We start from the raw sequence: 21097 nt of genomic DNA on the forward strand, positions 1-21097 counted from the left end.
TTTTTTAAAATGTATCCATTTATGGGATGTGGGCGTCGCCAGCTAAGTCACCATTTATTGCCCATCTCTAGTTGCTCTTGAAAAGATGGTGACAAGCTGCCTTTTTGAACTGCTGCAGTCCCTGAGGTGTCGGTACACACTAAGTGCTGTTAGGGAGGGAATTCCATGATTTTGACCCAGTGTCAATGTAGGAACGGCGATATGTTTCCAAGTCAGGATGGTGAGTGACTTGGAGGGGTTTTTCAAGTGGTGGTGTTCCCAGGTATCTGCTGTTCTCGTCCTTCTAGATGGCAGTGGTCATGGGTCTGGAAGGTGCTGCCGTAGGAACTTTGGTGTGTTCTTGCAGTGCATCTTGTAGATCGTGCACACTGTTGCAACTGTTTGTCGATGGTGGAGGGATTGGCTGACTCACTGAGTTCCATCTGTATACCATTTGTTGCTCAAGGTTTTTGCGTCTTTGTTAACCACAGTTGAGCTGAGGACCAGAGGATCCAAAACTGGCGTGGTGGTAGGAGGCAGAAGGTAGTGTGGAAGAAAGTTCCCCTCATTCGATCTCTGTGAAAGTGGTCACTGTTTCCTCTAGGCTCCGCAGGTGCGGGGCCACACAGTAACTGAAATTCTCCTATGCGCATACCCTTTGTTGCCGCACAGCTGGATTTTTCTTTTATGTAATGTTAATATAAAGTGCCACGCAGTTTTCAGGCTGTGTAAGAATTTCCTGCTCAGAATAATGGTTGTTCTGGACAGCTGTAAAAGAAATTAGAGGGAATATTGCAAGTGGTGTACCTCAATGATTCATGCTTGGACCCTTAGAGTCTCTAATACGTATTAATGACTTGGATGGGAATACAAAATGTACAGCTAGCTAGTCTGTAGATGACTCAAAAATTGGTGGCAACTTGGATAGAAAGGAAATTTGTCTCAGCAGGATATAGATCAGTTGGAAAATTGGGTGCAACATTGGGGCATGAAATTTAATCCTAACTAGTATGTGGTAATGCATTTTGAGAAATCAGATAGAGGTAGGACAATAAATTGTTTGGTATGAATGAATGTTGAAGAAAAAGGAAAACCAAAGCGTCCAAGGCCTTAGTTTCCTAAAAGTGGTAACATGGGTATGCTTTCCTTCATAGGTTAGAGCATAGATAACAGAAATTGGGATGCAACATTTCAACTTTACAAAGCACCAGTTAGGCTGCACTTGGAATACTGTGTGCCATTTCAGTCCTCACTTCATAAGGATATGATTGCACTGAAGAGCATGCAGAGAGATTCACCAAGATGTTGTGTTGCCAGGATAGGTGGTGTATAGTTCTAGGGCAAGATAGGACAAGTGTGCCATTTATCCTTGGAGTGAAGGAAATGGCGGCGGGGGGGGGAGCGGATGGGGGGGGGTATAATCTGAATTATGTATTATGGGAAGCCTAGATTTGAATAATAGTCAAAATCATTTTCAAATGGTAGGGGTATCAAATTAAAAAGTCAAATGTTTAAGGTGAGAGCAACAAGTTTTAAGGGGATCTGAGGAGTAATTTATTTGAATAGAAGCTTGTTGATATCTGGAATGCATTGCCAGAGGAGATGGTGGAATCGGATACAATTACTATGTTTAAGAGGCTTTTAGGCAGGATGAGGCAGAGAAAGGTATGGTCATAATGCAGGCAAATGGTGTTAGCGTAGATGGGCAAATATGTCAGTGTGGATGTGGTGGTCCAAAGGATTTGTTTCTGTGCTATACGGTTCTATGACTCCTTGACTATTCTGAAGTCAAACCGTTTACACATGTACAATGTTGCCCATGGTTACAGCCACAAAAATTACCCTGGTGGTTTGCATGATGAATTCTTCTTTTGGAGTTTGGTGACTTTTTCTGAAGTTAAACAGCAGCTGTATTTTTCTGACCCATATAAAACAGTTAAGAGGGGACTCAACTGTGAAAATACTCACTATTCTAAAATCATCCTGAAACAACAAAAGACAATCCTCCTCATTATCCCTCTCTCGCAACTCACCTTCATAAACCATCAATCCCTGTCTCCTCCATGTTAACCTCCAATGACAGCCAAGGGTGAGACCATATGATTATTTATGTGTGTTGCCTCCCTCCCTAACCAGAGCCAAGTCACAGAGATCAGCATCTACCCCTAACCCAGTTAGAACTCATAATTCTTTTAGTTTTAATTCAGTTTCCCTTTTGGAGCTGTTTTGCTTCACTGTAGTCATTAATTTCATTGTTTCCAGATGTTGCTGTTCTAATGTTCCTTTCAGGACTTTCTATTGTTCAACTTGCTGTAATCCTAATGCATTCCCAGTTAAGGCTATCTTATTTAACACTTCCAGCCCTGAAGAAGGGTCTCGGCCCAAAACGTTGACTGTTTATTCACTTCCATAGATGCTGCCTGACCTGCTGAGTTCCCCCAGCATTATGTGAGTTTTGCTCTGGATTTCCAGCATCTACAGAACTCCTTGTACATATTTCAGAAGATGTTTCTACTCCATGGGCTACTATCTCTAATTTCTCCTGCTTTTGTCCTAACGGACATCAAATCACACGTCTGCAACACTTAATTATTTATTTAGAAATACCACACAGACAAGCGCTTCCGGCCCGAGTCACACCACCCAGCAATTCACCTATTTAACACTAACCTAATCACAGGACAATTTACAATGACCGATTAACCTACTAACTAGTACATCTTTGGAATGTGGGAGGAAACCAGAGCGCCTGGAGGAAAGCTATATATTCACAGGAAGGATGTACAGACTCCTTACAGACGGTGTTGGAATTGAACTCTGAAAGTCAACACCCTGAGCTGCAGTGGTATCGTGCTAACCACTACGTTACCATGGCTCCTGGACCCACATTGATTCCGAATAAAGGAGCCTCGAATTTAAACAGAAAGTGTTAAATATACTCAGCAGGTCAGGTCTCATCTATGGAACGTAAAACAGCGTGAACACTTCAATTCTGTTTCTCTTCCCACAGATGTAGCCTGACTTACTGAGAATTTCTAACACTTTTCCTGTTTTTATTTTAGATTTCCAGCAACTAAACGTGCTTTTCAGTCACAAAATTTAAATCTTCTTCCCTGTTTTCACATACCTTTGTGGCTTATCCATTGAATGCTCCATCCATGTAATCTTTAGCCCCTGAAATACCGTTTGTATATGCATTGCTCTAATTCAAGGCTTCACAACGTTTTTTATGCCGTGGACCATATCAAGGGGTCTGTGGATCGCAGGTTAGGAACCCTTTTTCTAATTCAAGCCTCTTGGTCCTCTCCAGATTCTAATCTTTTATCATTGGTGGTCTTGCTTTCAGGTACCTTGACCCTGTGTTCTCGATTCCTCTGTAAACCTCTCTCTCCTGACTTTAAGGTGCTCTTTCCAATATCCCTCTTGGACCAATCCCTTGGTCGTCTTCCTTGATATCCTTGTGTATAGACTGATGTTTTGTTTTGTTAAATCACCTGCAGTTGACTTAGCTTGTTTTGCCATGTTACAAATTCATCCATAAGTGCAAGTTGTTGTTACTGTTTTCGCAAACTAAATCCACAAACAACTCTAGCTGAATTGCTGTTTACCTGTTGGTAGTGTTGGTTGAGGAAGGAAGTTTGGCCAGTGTAGAAGAAGGCGCCTTGTATTTCATTAAGTAGTGTAGAGACAAGAAGATAGGAGCTACATTTAAAATCTCTGCTGAAGAACAGCCTACCCATTAATGCAGGACTTCCTTGGTAATGCACTTGAATAGCAGCTCACAAGTCAATTTGTGATATTAAACAAAATTCCAATCTGAATAATGCTGACATGAACAGCATTATCTTTATTTAACCTTAAGACTTTGGATGTAATCATTCTGAAGAAATATTGAGAGACCACCACTTGTTGACTATATATTCTACATTTATATCATAAGCTATGGCTTCATGTTGGCCAGAGTACACACCTTCTCCTCTGCATCAACCTCAGTTTATCATTATCCAGGTAAACTGGACTCTTGACATGTGAACGAAATAATCAATAGTGCTGTTCACTGACTTACTCTCACCAATGCTCACTTCAGATCCTGTCAGATCCATTTGGCTCCTGGCCCCATCACAGTCTTGATCCTGACATGGTGAGGAGAACTGAATATCAGTTTAAAGTCTCACTTCTTTATCAATGCTGACTCACTCTGTAGCATTCTTGCTCTCCATCGAGTTATGCTGTCAAGTCCAACAAAAATTGAAGGAGGCACAGCGACACAGCACTGAATCCTACATTGGCAGAGGTAGTGTCCTGAAGTTAAAAGCAGGTCTGTTCCCCTAAAGAGCAACCTGCTGGAAGAACTGAGCCAGCCAGGCAGCATCTATGGTGGGTAATAGACAGGTGATGTTTCAATTCAAGAATATAATTCTGGATTGAAGCATAGAGGAAAGATAGCCAGAATAACATTGTGAGGGGAAGAGAGTGGAGCAAGAGCAGGCAGGTGATAGATGGTCCACTCTAATGTTACTTTTTTTTTGCTCCAGGTTCTAGCATCTGCACTGTCTTGGATGTCTGTAAAGGACATTCTTGTGGAAGTTGTATCTCCATCTGCCCATCATCACCCTCCTCACCTGCTTCTACTTGCCCATCGGCCCCTGCCCCTCACTTTATACTGACCTCCCCTCTGCATTCTCAGTCCTAATGCAGGGTTTGGACCAGAAAAATCTGAAATCCTCTTCCCTCCTAGCTGTTGCCTGACCTGCTCAGTTCCTCCCACAGCTTGGGTTTTGCTCCGCGTTCCAGCAACTGCAATCTGTTGTGTCTCCATAAAGTAAAGCCCAATTTTTGAAGCCAAGCAACCTCTTCATCATCATTACGTGCCGTGTCACATGATGTAGGCAATCATGGTCCCATGACCATGGTCGTTCTTGGCAAATTTTTCTACAGAAGTGGTTTGCCATTGCCGCCTTCTGGGCAGTGTCTTTACAAGATGGGTGACCCCAGTCATTATCAATACTCTTCAGAAGTTGCCTGCCTGCCAACAGTGGTCAGGACTTGTGATATTCACCAGCTGCTCGTATAACCATCCACCAGCTGCTCACTTGGCTTCGCATGACCCGGATCTGGGGCTAAGCAGGTGCTACACCTTGCCCAAGGGTCACCTGCAGGATAGCAAAGGGAAGGAGCACCTTATACCTCCAGCCCTTCACCCACCGACAACCTAGTATCTAATTTATGGCCACTTTTTGACAAATAGCAGAGCAGAATCTGTGGTGTCATGGTCAATCTTTATCTCCCTTTCAGTATTACTAAAAACAGATTATCTGACACTGAAGTTAACTTCCCTGCAGATCTTCGGAACAAGACATAATATTGATAGTTTTCAACAGTGAGAACAGTTAAGTGATGGTACCTCCAACAATGAAGCATTCTTTTAATACTGGATAGAAGAATTGAGTTTAATCATCATCTTTAGGTTAACACTGAGAAATAAATCCACAACCTTACAATGCAAACGGAATAGCAAATGAATTCTGTGCATTGCAAATAGGCTGAAAAATAGAACTGAGACCAGGATCTGATCAACAATGATATTGCTGAAAGGCAAAACCAGCTCTGAGAGGCGATACCACTGCTCTTTGAGGAGGTTAGAAAAACATTAGCATTGGTCATTTTGACACCCCTTTCCCTGATTTGAATTGAACACTCTGCAGGTGACCTAAGTGCCACATCTGCCCATTCACATTGTTCCTCAACTCCATTCAGGGCCACAAACAGTCCTTTCAGGCAAGGCAGCACTTCACCTGTGAACCTGTTGAGGTCGTCTATTGTGTCTGGTGCTCCCGACATAGTGAATCTCGTGATAAATTGAGGGACCGCTTCATCGAGCACCTCCACTCCATCCACCAAAAGTGGAATTCCCAGTAGCCAAACATTTTAATTCCAACATGTCATTCCATGGCATCCTCTTGTGCCAAGACGAGGCCACCCTCAGGTAGGAGAGGCAACAACATATTTTGTCTGGGTAGTCTCCAACCTGATATCATGAATATTGGTTTTTCCTTCCAGTCAAAAAAATCCTTTCCCCCTCCCCCTCTTCTATTCCCTGTTCTGGCCTGTTCCCTCTTCTCACCTGACTATCAACTCCCCCCTGAGTCCCCTCCTCCTTCCCTTTATCCTATGGTCCAATCTCCTCTCCTATCAGATTCCTTCTTCTCCAGCCTGCCTGGCTTCACCAATCACCTTCTAGCCATCCTCCTTCCCCATCCTCACCTTCTTAATCTGGCGTCTTCCCCATTCCTTTTCAGTCCTGAAGCAGGGTCTCACTCCAAAGCATCGATTATTTATTGAAACCCACAGATGCTGCCTGACCTGCTGAGTTTCTCCAGCATTTTTGTGTATGATTGCTTTGGATTTCCAGCATCTGCAGAATTTCTCATGTTTATTCTTTACTTATAGCTCTTTACCGTTATATTTTCTTTCTCAATTGGATCCAGTTAGAAAATAATTTGTTGATGTATAAAATAGCTCTGTCTATGGACACCTTCCATAATATAGAATACGCTAAGTCCGCTATTTACAGTGTACCAGATTTATTGTCTTATTTATTGAGATATAGTGCTGAGTAGGCCTTAGCAGCCCTTCAAGCCACATCACTCAGCAATCCCCATTTAACCATAGCCTAATTACAGGACAATTTATGATGACCAATAATCTTACCAACCGGTACGTCTTTGGACTGTGGGAGGAAACCGGAGCACCCATTGGAAACCCACGTGGTCACAGGGAGAACATACAAATTCCTTACAGACAGTGGCAAGAATTGAACCCAGGTCAGTTCTGGTACTGTAAAGCACTGTGCTAACCACTATGCTACTGTGATGCCCCAATTGGATTGGTCCAATATCCATGTTTAACAAAGGAGCTGCTCTTAAGTATTTGCAGAATAAATTACAACGTGCTAGCTGAAAGATTGTCAACAGGAAGGCTACCATTAAGGTGACAAGTAATATTTAATTTACTTGTTTTAAGATTTTTTATATCCAACATAATATAATAGAGCTGGCATGTTTGAAGTTTGCATACAATGTGAAAATTGACAGAGTTGTGGGACATGAAGGTGGCTGTCAGGAAGATACAGATCAGCTCAAAATTTGGGTTGAGAAGTGGTAGGTGGAGTTTAACGTGGGCAAATGTGATGTTTTGTATTTTGGGAGGCCAAGTGCAAGGGGATAGTATACAGTAACTGGCAGAACCCTTAATGACTATACAAGTGCATATGACATGCTTTTAGTTGGGACATTAAGTATAAAAGTCAGGAAGTCATGTTGCAGCTGCATAAAACTTAAGTCGGCTCCATTTGGAGTGCTGTGTGCACTGCTGGTTGTCACACCACAGGAAGGATGTGAGACCCTTGGAGAGGCTCCAGACAAGACGGATGTTGCTTGGACTGCAGAGGTTGGACAAACTTGGATTGTCTTATCTGGAGCATCAGAGGCTAAGTGGAAGGCTTGGAAGTATTTAGAATGACAAGAGGCATAGATATGGTACGAGGGTCTGTACACTAAGGTGGAGTTGTTAAATACTTTGATGCGTAGGTTTAAGGAAAGAGGGAGAAAGTTGAATATAAATCTTTGAGACCATTATTTTACGCACAGTAGAAGGTGCTGGCAATGTGCTACCAATAGTTGTAGCAGAACCAGATACGATAGCAACATATAAGAAGCACTTAGACAGATAGGGAGTATAGGGATTCAGACTGTTTGCGGGCAGATGGGATTAGTTAATTTGTCATCATACCTGTTGCAGAGAAGGTGGAATGAAGGGTCTTTTCCTGTGCTGTGTTGTTCTATGTTATATGATCTAAAATTAGGAACAAAAAATAGTTTATTCAATTGGTAGCACTTTTACCACAATGCAAGAAGTTCTGGTTTCAAGATACATTCCTGAGGCATTAGCAGAGAGAGGGAAAAAAAAACAGACTGGGAGTCCTAAGGAGAATTTCAGGGAGTGCTAGAGGAATATAGTCTTTCAAATGAGGTAAGCTGGGAGCCCCCCTCTGTTCTCAACCTTCTGGATTCCACAGTGGGATAGCATTCCTGGTCAATATATTGCTCAGTCAAACTCAGACAGAAAGTTATGATCTTGCATTATCACATTGTATGTTAGGATCAAAAACAGAAAATGCTGAAGGAACTCATAAGATCAGGCAGCATCCTTAGTAAATAGAGTTAATATTTCAGGTTGAAAATTCTTTAATCTGAAATCATTAACTCTGTTTCTCTTTCCACAGATGCCTGTCAGATTTGCTGAGGCTCTCTAGCATTTTCTGCTTTTGGTTCAAATTTCTAGCAGCTGCAGTTTCTTTTTTTATTTTCCTGTACTTCAGGATTTCCTGTGGTCTTGAAAGGCATGAAATAAATGCTGCTTATTTTTATATTTAGTTTAGAATAGCAAATATCATTAATACTGGTAACGTACACCCTCCACAGACTGGGATAGAAAATGTTTGCTGATCACAGTAGTTGTTCACTGATTGATAAGTGTTATCCAGCTGACTGTAATTGGAGCTCTGCGCCATAAAGGTGTCATCTTAAAGTGAACACAATGATTTATGACCTGAGAGCATTGGTTTTCTGGGTTCGATTAAGCTTTTATTGGGATATTAAGAAATGCAGTTGAATTAGCAGCTCGGATGGGTTAAGTTGACAATGAAAGTTTTACATTCCAGAGGAAGCACATTTATATTGAGAAGTTTACAGGAGAACCCATTGTTGTAGCTAATAAATATAGTAATTGGGTTAACAGTCAGCACATAAAAATGGACTGTAATTACATGGTATTATATGTGAATCGATGGTGTCTATATCAAAAGAACAGCAATGGGAGTAATTTAAACTCTTTGTTCATAATCCTTCGAGTGTTTGAGAATCCAGAAACTAATCCCGCTAAAAGAAGTAAAATATTTAGAGGCTTCTGTTTCAGGTTCATAACACTTCAGCAAAGCTTGGGTGTACAGGGATTGCGTTAATGCTGCCGTATCCCTTTCCAAACAGACCTGCTCATCAAACCCACAACATTTAAAATCAACCAAGCACAGTATTTTCAGATGGACCTGTTAAAAAGATCAGTCAGAGGACAGAGCTGTGGTTGGCTGACGTTGAATGTGTGAATCTGACAAGAGTGGCAGTTTCAGATGGGATGCTGCAACATCCCTATCCAGCATTTAAATGCATTTTTTTTTGGCGGAATGAAGCAGGTTTTCCAAATTAGGGAAATGTAAGATTAAGTGGTGTGTGCTCATATGTTTATACTGTACATATGTGTTCATATATGCACATTTATTTATGCATCCTTATGCATCCATGCTTGTGAGCATGCATCATCTGTGTCTATGAAAACATCCATTTATGTGTACCGCCAATGTGAAATGAGCAAAAATTAATATTAATTGGAACTATCAGCTTTAGTATCGAACCATCACAAAAGAATGTGGCTGGTTAAACTGTGTGAAGTCATCAGCATGTTTTACCAATAGTTTTGAATTTTTGTAAAATGATAAAAATCAATCTTGAATAAACCTTGATGCTGTGAGAGAAATAACTAAGTGTGTTTTTCATATTCTTTTAAAGTCTGATTCTTTTTAATGACTTTGCTGTTCAACATGAAGTGTGTCAGTGCTGGAGGATGGAATACTTCTCATCTTTTGGCATCTGGTGTCATCATTTGGTCGTCATAGACCAGGTATAGCATAACCAGCTGTAGACTTCATCTCCCTTTGCTCTGCCCCCAACAAAGTCCCTTAACCTCAACCTCATTACAACACCCCCTACTGATGATGTTCTCTTGTCATGCGACAGCCAGGCTTCAGACCTTTCTGACTGAGATTGCCAATTAGAGATGGATTATGGGCAGTTCTGTGCTATGAGCTTATATCCACAAGCAACGGGGATGAAACCTCCCAAACTGCCTTCGCTCAAGATCCTTACAAACAGGAAAAATCAACTTTTATGGCATTAGTCCAGTTTAGACTTGAGCCCCAGTCTCAGAGGTGAAGGGACAATGTGCTTAACCACTGTGTCATCTAATCCCCCTTTTTGTTCTTTTGATTGATGCAACCATTTCTGTCCTGACTTTTAATTGAGCATCATGGGGTTTTATGATTGGACCAAATTGCAAACTCTAATTGGACAGGTCCTTAGTAACCATTCATTCTGACTATGACAATTGCCAGGCTAGAATTTTTACAAAGTAGATACTTTCAGGATACTTTTGGCTAGGAAATTGAGATAAATATATTTGAGGAAAACTGGCCTTATACACGCTTACATTTGCACAGAAAATAAACATTTTTCAGACTGGAATTATGCTAAACTGATCAGAAATATTTGATCTCAGTTTATAATAGAGTAATTGAACTCAAATGAGCTGTCTGTATAATATTTGTAAATAAAAGTCATTTAGGTTGGTGATCCATTCTGCTCTTTTCCCATTCGAACAGTAAAGATGAAACTTATTCTTTATTCCTATTACTCTATGGGTGATCAACTGGAAAACCATAAACTTGCAACTTTTGAACTAGTTAATAATATAACTTCTCAATAAAGAATTATTATGATTTGGCGCCTTGGGAGGATTGTGATTAAAACTGGATTAAGATTCAAAATGAAGAGGCGAAAATAATTTAATATTACTTATAGGGTCCATATAACATAGCAGAAGTTTTGTGGGAAACCCGCACTTTAAATATCATCAGGTGTGGATAGTATCAGGTTTGGGTGTGGTGAATCACACTTGAACAGCCAACCAATAGTTGTTGTTTAATGGTGCTTTGCAATCTGGAATCCCAGCAGTCTACATGCACACACTTTAGCCAGCATCTGTCCGCACATTCCTCAGCTCATTAGTGTCATAAATTCATAGAGTCGTACAGTGCAGAAGTAAGGCCACTGCATCCTTGCTGACATTTTTGCTTACCTACATTGATCCTTTTTGCCCACATTATCTCTGTATATTTCCAAGACCATCTTGCAGAGGGTAAACAGACCAGGAATATAACAGATATTCTCCTTGTTCTCTTACACCTGATGTTCAGTTCTGGTGGGTTTGAGACCAGACACAGATGCAAGCCACATTATAATATTTTAATATTATGAGAGAGATGTAACTATACCCTACATATCCTACAGCAGCCATAATGTTAGATTCCATTGGGCTCTTAATGACATATTAGGTGGCCTTTCAAGATCTGTAGTTACATTTTTACTTTAGCATCTGACCCAAGGAATAAGCAGCTTGCAGGTGAGATGTATTAGGAAATGTTGATGCATAATTGCACACTTTATGCAATTCTATAAGTAAAGCAGCCTTACATGACCACTGGGTGGTTGCCCATTGTTTTAACTCTTCTCTTTAATATAAGGGGCCATTTTCAGAATTGCTCCTTTGATCACATTTCTTGCATATGAAAGCCTAGAAGAGGCAATGACAAAGATGCAGGAGTGCATTTGTCAGAGCTGTGCAGGCAGGCATCTCTCGGTCTCTACTCAGCTACCAGGAGTCATCTGCCACTCATCACCTGCAGCCTATTTAGACCCAGCTGCCATCCACAGTTCTTGTTCACCCATCAAACCATCCAGCTTCAATCAGTTGCTCCTAGTCTTCAGTTAACTTCTTGCATTGTCATGTTAAAGAGAAAAAAAATCACCTAGTTCTTCAGGAAACCTGAAACTCTACTAAAGGTTGGTGATATCACTTAAGTAAACATGACTGCTCTTTATGCTGGCATTATTCTGGCATCTTCCTCCTTCCTTTCCAGTCCTGATGAATGGTCTTGGCCTAAACCATTGACGGTTTATTCATTTTCATAGGAGCAGCCCGACCTGCTGAGTTCCTCCAGCATTTTGTGTGTGTTGCTCTGGATTTCCATCATCTGCAGAATCTCTTATGTTTATGCTTTTTCTGCATGCCAAATCTTGTAATAAAGTAGATAGGACAGAGGAAGATTACCTGGCCCATTGCCTCATTCAGTTATATAAAAAAAACCTGGACTTAGTGCAGCAAGGAGTAACACGCACCTGTATCTGATTTCCACGTCGCAGTGCACAGGTGAGGAAGACCAGAAAACACTATGTACTGCAGGTGCCTGACAGTTTTCTAGAGAGCTGCCAGTCAGCAGCAGAGCAACCAGACCTCTTGCAGCTCCAGACTTACAAGAGAAAGTTTTGTTTCACTGACTCAATAGTTATATACCCAAGTATCTGCAGGAGTTGAAACACCTGCCTTCCTACCCCATCCTGATACCGACAAACCAACGCAATCCATCCGGATGAATCATAAACACAGGTGATTCTGCATATACTTTATACTTTATACTTTATTGTCGCCAAACAATTCGTACTAGAATGTACAATCATCACAGCGATATTTGATTCTGCGCTTCCTGCTCCCTGGATTACAAATATTAAATATTTAAAATATTAAAAATTAGCAAATATTAACAATTTAAATTATAAATCATAAATAGAAAATAGAAAAATGGAAAGTAAGGTAGTGCAAAAAACCGAGAGGCAGGTCTGGATATTTGGAGGGTACGGCCCAGATCCAGGTCAGGATCCATTCAGCAGTCTTATCACAGTTGGAAAGAAGCTGTTCCCAAATCTGGCTGTATGAGTCTTCAAGCTCCTGAGCCTTCTCCCAGAGGGAAGAGGGACGAAAATTGTGTTGGCTGGGTGGGTGGTGTTCTTGATTATCCTGGCAGCACTGCTTCGACAGTGTGCGGTGTAAAGTGAGTCCAAGGACGGCAGATTGGTTTGTGTGATTTGCTGCGCCGTGTTCATAATCTTCTGCAGCTTCTTTTGGTCTTGGACAGGACAACTTCCATACCAGGTTGTGATGCACCCTAGAAGAATGCTTTCTACGGTGCATCTATAAAAATTAGTGAGGGTTTTAGGGAACAGGCGTATGCTGGACTTCCAGAGCAGCACATACAAAATGCTGTAGGAAATCAGAGGGTCAGGCAGCATCTACAGAGAGGAATAAACAGCTGATGTTTTAGGAAGCCCAGCTCAAAACCTTGACTACTTATTCCACTCTCTAGATGCTGCCTGCCCTGCTGAGTTCCTCCAGTATTTTATGTGTGGTGCCTTCCAGGTGAAGCTGTGATTGACTTGTACTTCTCTGTCGGTAACTTACGGCATTTGGCATTTACAGTATGGTATCCTCCATGTTAGAAAACAAAATGCAGACTATGTGATTGCATTGTTGAAAATCCAAGTTCATTCCATAAAGGTCTTCTGTCACTTTAATTCTCCATTTTTACTTCAGTTCCAATGTCTCTCTTTGACCACCTATGCTATTCCAACATAAGTTTGTGAAGCATTTTTACTTCTGAGTGAACACATTGCCTCCCTTGCTACTCAACAATTTCAGATAACCAGCCTATCATCAACCTTTCACATTATCACAGTCTTTTTACTCCACAGCTGAGACTTTAAAAAGCTGAGTTTTTCCAGCATTCACCTTTTATCTCAGATTTCTATCAAAGCCCATGTTTTACACCCCAGAGTTCCAACAACTTTTTATATCTTTGATATTTCTCTCTCCAACTGTCCTTATTCAGCTATTAACTGGATGGCATAAAAGCACCCAGTCACCTGGACTCTCTGGGCCTCCATCCTTTCACAAACATGACCTTTCTTCTCTCCACCTTTCTTCCTCTCCGCAATTTAAAACCTGCTCGGTTACCCAGTTTTCCAGGTCCGATAGAAGGTCATTAACTTCAGCTGTTTCTCCAAAGATGCTGCCTGGCGTGCAGAGTAACCCAAACACTTTCTTCTTCTAATTCAGGTCTCCCGCCCCTGCAATGAATTTGCTTTGCAATGAGACACACTGACAGGGTTACTCGTTTTACATCAGAGTGCTTTCCTAATGATCACTCTTAGTGAGCCAGCTGGAACAAATGACCCAATCCATAGAGGAAATTGGACTTGATTTATGAGAATGAGTAGTCCTGTTTATTTCAGTGTTGTGCCATTACAAATATACTCTTCATGAAGTGAAATGTTCTCACAATTACAATTGGGTTGTTTTTTTTTTACCTCACACTGAGAATATGGCCCTACCATGAGCTGCATTTGTAAGTCAGGCATGGCTTCAGCATCATCTGATGTCATTCTTCATGTAACACCATCTCTGTAAATTCCTTGGACAAATGGGCTGCAGCAGTCGTAGTATACCAGACTAGAACCCTACAGAGCTAAGTCCCAGAGCAATCCTCGATCCCAGCAATCCCATGGTACCACCCAATCACCCACTGTAACCCTCCAGTCGGTCCAGGTCTGCATTCTCACCACATACACTACAATCAATCCGGGTCCCAACACTGCCCCCAGCACTCTTGCTCTCTCCTCTGACTCCTGGATCAGTATAGGCCTGAGCCTAACTTCTCCCTACCCACCAATGATTCACCAAAGCCTTCTATAGAGTCTTGAAATCCCAGCTTCCATTTCCCTGTTACTGATTATTGTTATTGCCATTTCCCTCAGCCTCTTATTGATTTTCCGCCTCAGGTACTACTGGAATTTGTAGCAGTGGGATCCCAATTCCAGAAGCAATTACATCACTGCAGTGGCCATATAACACACCCTTAGGAGAACCTTTGGACTTAAACAATTGATGCACCAATCAAGTGAAACTCATGGTTTCATAATTATTTAAACAACATTATTATTTCAAATATTTGGGCTTGTCTAAGGAGAAATCAAACTAAAAATAGCTGTTTGAAGTTCCAAAAATGTGCAATGAATATCTAGGATATATAAATGCCTCTTGGACATTACGAAGTATGGCTTTCCTTAAAAGTGCTCTTTGTTGCCTCTTAATATACATCTGTTTATATGTGTATATTCAGAATGGATATTGCTGCAAACAGTATTGATACTGGCTAGTTCATCAGGGGGAAAAAAAGCAATTTGAAATATTATGGTGATGAATTCGGCTTTATGATTTAATATTTCAATTAGAGGTATTCTTTGTCGTAGAGTGCTCTAATGGCAATGATTCTGAAGCAAGGAAAGAGCATTTCTAATATACTTTACTAAAGTCTTTGTTATTTCAAATCTTGAGTATACATGTTTAGTGGGGAAGCCCTAATGCAACAGAAATCAGATTTTGTCTGTATTTTTTAAAACAAAATCAAATTTTCCAGGCGCCACTTCAGCCTCCTTCATAGCTTTGCAAAGGATAAAGTTCCAGCAGATACACCTCAGGATGCAGCAGATTGCCGGAAAGCACTTGCACATTAAGTTCAGCCAACTTACGAATACTGCTACGTTTCTGAAGCTCTGCATTTCTTCTGCACATTTAGATCATATCTGAACTAAATGCATTGTTAAATTGCCTTCTTCTAGGCTGTGACAATATTTCATTTTTGCATCAGTCCTTCAGGTTACTGGCAGATGTCTGAAATCAGAAAGGTATAAGTTCTGCTGCCAGAATATCCCAAGTTACACGACCGACTGTACCTTGCACCAAACAATAGCAAAAGAAACTGTGGCTGTATCCACCTTGTCGTCCACAGAGCTCTACCCTCCCACCTCCCAAACACCCTTATTTCGCACATATTACATATTCAACAGCCACTTCATTAGGTACACCCATTAATGCAAGTATCTAATCAGTCAACCATGTGGCAATAACTTCACCTGCTTCTTCCACCAGGCCTTCAGACTGATTAATTCTCTCTGACACAACTGTATTTCTAAACTATATTGACTATTTTGTTGTATGCACTATTTGTTATAAATTGCACATTGCACATTCAGATGGAGGCGTAACATAAAGATTTTTACTCTACATGTATGTGAAGTATGTAAGAAATAGTCAATTCAATTCAATGCATAAAAGCATACCGGCTTGTTCAAGATATTCATTTGTGGTTCAGACTAAATATCAGAATGAGGTAGAGTAACACACACACAAAATGCTGGAGGAACTCAGCAGGTCAGGCAGCTTCTGTGGAAAGGAATAAACAGTTTTGGGCTGAGACTCTTCATTAAGATTGCTCGATGCCTCCTGACGTGTTGAGTTCCTCCATCATCTTGTTTGTGTTACTCTGTATTTCTAGCATCTGCACAATCTCTTATGCTTAGAATGGGGGAGAAATGTGATCTAAGTGACTTTGACCATGTAGAGATTGTTGGTGCCAAATGGGGTGGTTCGAGAATCTCAGAATCTGCTGATCACCTAGGATTTTCACGCAAAACAACCTTTAAGAGTTCACAGAGAATGGTGAGGAAAACAAAAAAAATACAGTGAGTGGTAGTTCAGTGGGTGAAAATGCTTTGTTAAATTGAGAGAGTTCAGAGGAGACTGGTTCAAGTTGAAACGAAGGCAACAGTAACTTAAATAACCATGTATTACAACAGTGGTGTGCAGAAGAGCATCACTGAATGCACAACACATCAATCCTTGAAAAGGATGGACTACAGCTGTAGAAGATCACACTGGTTTCCACTCCTGTCCAAATAAAGTGGCCACTGAGTGTATACCTTAATTTTGTGGGTAAAGGAAAGAATTAAGTAACGTAACTACATCCAACCTGTGCCTGGTTTGGCTGACGAACAAATCTGCTTCTTCAAAATCTGTTTCTTATGCTTGGTTTCACATAAGCATAAACCTTTGTTTATGGAAGTATAAATGTGCACAATTTGTTGCAGTAACTTCACACATCAAATGCTGGTGCTGTAATGGTGAATCTGTACTGACCCCACTATGCATTACTCAGCTAACCATCATGCACTGCTTCAGGGGAATTCTGACCAAAGCTTTGTGTAACCATCTAAACTGGCTTTGTTTTCCAGTTGCTTTGAGTTTTAAACCCAAGATTCTATTAGATTTTTGATTTTTTTTTCACCTGAGTAGCCAAATTCCTTTGTTCCTCTGTAGATCTAAAACTCTCATCATTGACAGAATACTCTAGCTTGTTGGTCGATTTTCTGCCTCATTTGACTTTGCATTCCCAGCTGCTTCAAAATGGTGCAACTTCTACCAAGAGTAATAATTAAAAGAGAACAGGTGATGGCTTCTGAAAAATTGTGTAATATTTTTTAAAAATTTTGTTTGAAGAATTCTCTCCTGAATTCTATCTGAAACCCAGTTGCTGAACATGATCAGGTTCTTTGCGTGTGGACGGTGCATTTCCAGACATTTGATCCAGGCCATTATTTTCGTCAGATCCTTCTCTGTATTCAGGATCTTTAAGAAGTGTGGGCCACTCACATTGAAGCAGGCCTTAACTAAAAAGCTCAGCAGCGGTTAAAGGAGACCAAGCTTACCTGCTACACTGTTGGGGAATCCAGGGCACCCATCTTCTTCCAAATCAGTTCTCCTATAAGAATGTTCTTTGGTGTCCACTCTGAATAGCTAACTTCTCCCCATTTCCTTTTGCTGCTTTTCAGAATCAGAATCAGGTTTATTATCACCGGCATGTGTCATAAAATTTGTTAACTTAGCAGCAGCAGTTCAATGCAATACATAATAGAGAAGAAGGAAAAAAATTACTAAATAAATAAGTAAATCAATTATATTATATGTATATTGAATAGATTAAAAATCATGCAAAAGCAGAAATAATATATATTAAAAAAGTGATGTAGTGTTCATGGGTTCAATGTCCAATTAGGAATCAGATGGAAGTTATAGTCCCTTTGTATTTACCCTATTGCCCTCCTGAACCACCTTATGATTGCCTTTTGACATCTAATTCCCCACCTTTGATCCTGTTGTAATACAACCTTCCACCATGGCCTGCTGCCTACCTCCACCAACTCCACAACAAGAGAACAGATATACCAAAGACCTTTCTGCAGATTTATGCATACAAGCACTGTGCTGGTGAACACCGTGGGCCTAGTGAGAATAAGGTGCCACTTTCAGGGCCAGTGAAGGGACCTTAACCGACTTGCTGAACTGCCCCAAACATCTCCCCTTTACAATGTCTTTATAAATAAGCCCAGATAGCAAGAGTGCAATTGGGAGAAATTCAGCTAAGATGAGCAACACTAAGTGCTTGTTTGGGATCAGCCATGATGTTTCTGCCCAGCTATATCACGGAAGGCTACTTGACCCACCATACCTATGCCAGCTGATTGTGGAATAATCTATTCAGTTTAATTCCCTGCCCTTCTTCCATGGCCCCTGATGAGGATGGACCAGATGGGCTGAAATGCCTGTTTCCATGTTCAAGGACTTTCTGACTCTATGGTTCTGTAAATTATTTTCTCTCAAGTGCCTGTCCAATTACTTTTCTTTTTTTTGTAATTTATTTTTTATTGAAGTTCATCATCAAACAAAACTTTCCCTAAGATGTATTTCAGATACTGTACATATACATCATATAGTCATATTTGTCACAAATCTCCACATAATATTTATCTGAGGTATACACTTACAGAAAGGAAAGGAAAGAAAGAACAATCAAAAGAAGAAAACTATGTACAGAGTAGGGAGTGATCTTTTTTTTACAACATATTCATTGACTTGTGAGAATAAAATCAAGCCTATGAGGTGTTATGTAGTTAAACCATTTCTCCCAGTATGAATGAAATTGTTCCAACTTATGATTAACAGATGCTGTTACCTTCTCGATTTTGTAAAGGTCCATTGTAATTTCCATCCATACGTTTAAAGTTGGGCTCTCCTGTGATAACCATTTCCTGGTAAGGGTCTTTTTACCAGCCACCAGCAGTATATTCATTAAATATTCATCTCTTTTCAACCATTCTTGAGGTATATACCCAAAATATATGGTCTTACTTTCTAAGGGTATTTCACATTTAAAGATGTCTTGTAGGGCATTGTGTATCCCAGTCCAATAGTCCTTGATAGCGGGGCATTCCCAGAAAATATGATAATGGTTTGCATTTTGATTTCCACAATTTACCAATTACTTTTCAAAGTGCTGATTGAATCAGGTTGTGAGTTCCAGCTACGTGGAACGTAAGCCAGTACAGAAGCCAAGGAAGTGTGAAATGGAGAACAAGTTGTTGCCCTTGCGGCAAGCTCCCCCTCTCCATGGACCTGATGAATCCAAAGGAACAGTAGAGACCAATGGAGTTTGGCACCAGCGACGTTGCAGGAGCTGCCAGTCAGTCTTGTGTTTGCGTGTATTCTGAAGTTAGGGTATATAGCAAATATTAACTTCACCAGCAACCAATCTTCAGACCTGAATGTGGATTGTAGATTGAATTTAAAATGCAGCCCTGAACAATAGTTTTCCTGGAACTGTAGACCGGAGTTGATTACAAACCAATGCTGATTAACTTTCATATTGGTTGTCTGGAACATCAGTGCGATGAAGGAGGTGTGTGAAAACTATATGTAATTCATGGGAAGCATTGTAGATACATTATAACTATAGAATTGTTCTGCAATTCCCTTTGATCTTTAGCATATAAAAATGTCACGTAATATTGGATCAGGATGCCTCTTCCTCCAAGAGTGTCTCAGTATGATGCTCGTTGCTCGTTTTCGTTGAATAAAACACTTCTATATCCACTACCCTCAATGACTCTCCAGTGACTTTGTTCATATTACAACAGTTGGACTCAACATAGGACTGCCTTAGGCACTCCAGCTCCGGATTTTTCCTTGGGGTTTGCTCCCAAAGCCTTCCCCATGAGTGGGTACAGCCGCAAGGCAGCAGAGGTCAGAGATCATAGTTTTCCTTCTCCTAGATAAGCTTCCAACCACAGCTGATGAGCCCCATCTGCCCAAAGAAACTGGATTTAAGATGTCAGTAACCTGCCCTTGCCCCTTCTCCTGTCAGTCGAAACAGTTCCTCCGGGTAGCTTAGCCACACATGAAGGCCAGGAGCTCTGCACTTGCTTGTCAGAGGCTATTTGATGTGCATGCCACTGGGAACATTTAATAGGTAGTGGGAGCTTATCACCACTATCAGCCCAGTTATCACAACCTTAAGGAGCCTTCCACTCTCTATATGCAAATATAAACAGTTTCCTCACATTTGCTCCTGCATCTTTAGTCAAACCAGTCGGATTTGAGTCCCTTGGCCCTTTATCAGACTGCTAATGGCAACAAGTTCCCTCTTTACCTATCGTATATGAAACCATCATGATTTTGTGCTTTGCCTTCAGGAGAACCATATTTTTCTAAGCTAATGTTACAGCTGAAACCATTCATCTCTGGATCCATTCTAGTAGGTCTCTTTCGGAGTTATTTCTTGCAACTTCGCATCCTTCTTAAAGTATGGTAACAAGAACTGGATGTAACACGTCAGTTGCAGCATTATCAATGTTCATATATACATGGAGCTCTATTGTAGGAAGGCAACATCCAGTATCAGGGAATCTCACCACCCAGGCCATGGTTCCTTCTCATTGCTTCCATCAGGAAGGAGGTATAGGAGCCATGATTCAGGGACAGTTATTACTCACCAACCATCAGGCTCCTGAACCAGCATGGATAACCTCACTCAACACTGAACTGATTTCACTACCTATGGACTCACTTTCAAGGACTCTACAATTCAAGTCATCTGTATTATTTAGTTCATTATTTAATGATTATTATTTTTTGGGGTTTTTTTTTAGTTTTGCACAGTTTCTCTTTTGCACATTGATTGTCAGTCTTTGTGAGTAGTGTTTCATTGAATCTGTTGTAATTCTTTTTTCTACTGAGAATGCCTGCAAGAAAATGAAACTCAAGATCATATATGGTGACATATACAGTATGTACTTTAAAATAAATTTACTTTGAACATAGAATGTTATTTCTTTGTTATTGTACTCTTGATCTCCATTTATAAAGCCCGTGTACTTTAGTATTTTCTTAATGTACGCTACCATTTACAAAGATTTTTACTGAAACACAATCAGCTCCGTGTGTTCCTGCATTGTCTTTGAAACTGGGTTGTGTTTATAGTTGCATACAACCAGAAAATGAAGCTTATGTGTGTCCTGGCCTGCTGGCATTTGAAAAAAAAAGCTATTATATTCTTCTAATACTCTTTGTTTGTTTCATTTATGTAAGTAAAGTTTTGGTAGCGCTAATGTTATTCAGCTGGCTTAAAAACTCAGTAATTGGAACGATTGAAGATAGTAGCTCA

At 40.6% G+C, this 21097-nt stretch overlaps 1 protein-coding gene across 7 annotated transcripts in view; it reads left to right on the forward strand.

Annotated features, from left to right (window-relative positions):
• The window catches only part of LOC134355682 (WD repeat-containing protein 72-like), a 366748-nt gene that overhangs the window by 225678 nt on the left and 119973 nt on the right, over positions 1–21097 (forward strand). The window lies entirely within an intron of this gene.

Source organism: Mobula hypostoma, chromosome 13 (genome assembly GCF_963921235.1).
Source record: "Mobula hypostoma chromosome 13, sMobHyp1.1, whole genome shotgun sequence".
Taxonomy (NCBI): domain Eukaryota; kingdom Metazoa; phylum Chordata; class Chondrichthyes; order Myliobatiformes; family Myliobatidae; genus Mobula; species Mobula hypostoma.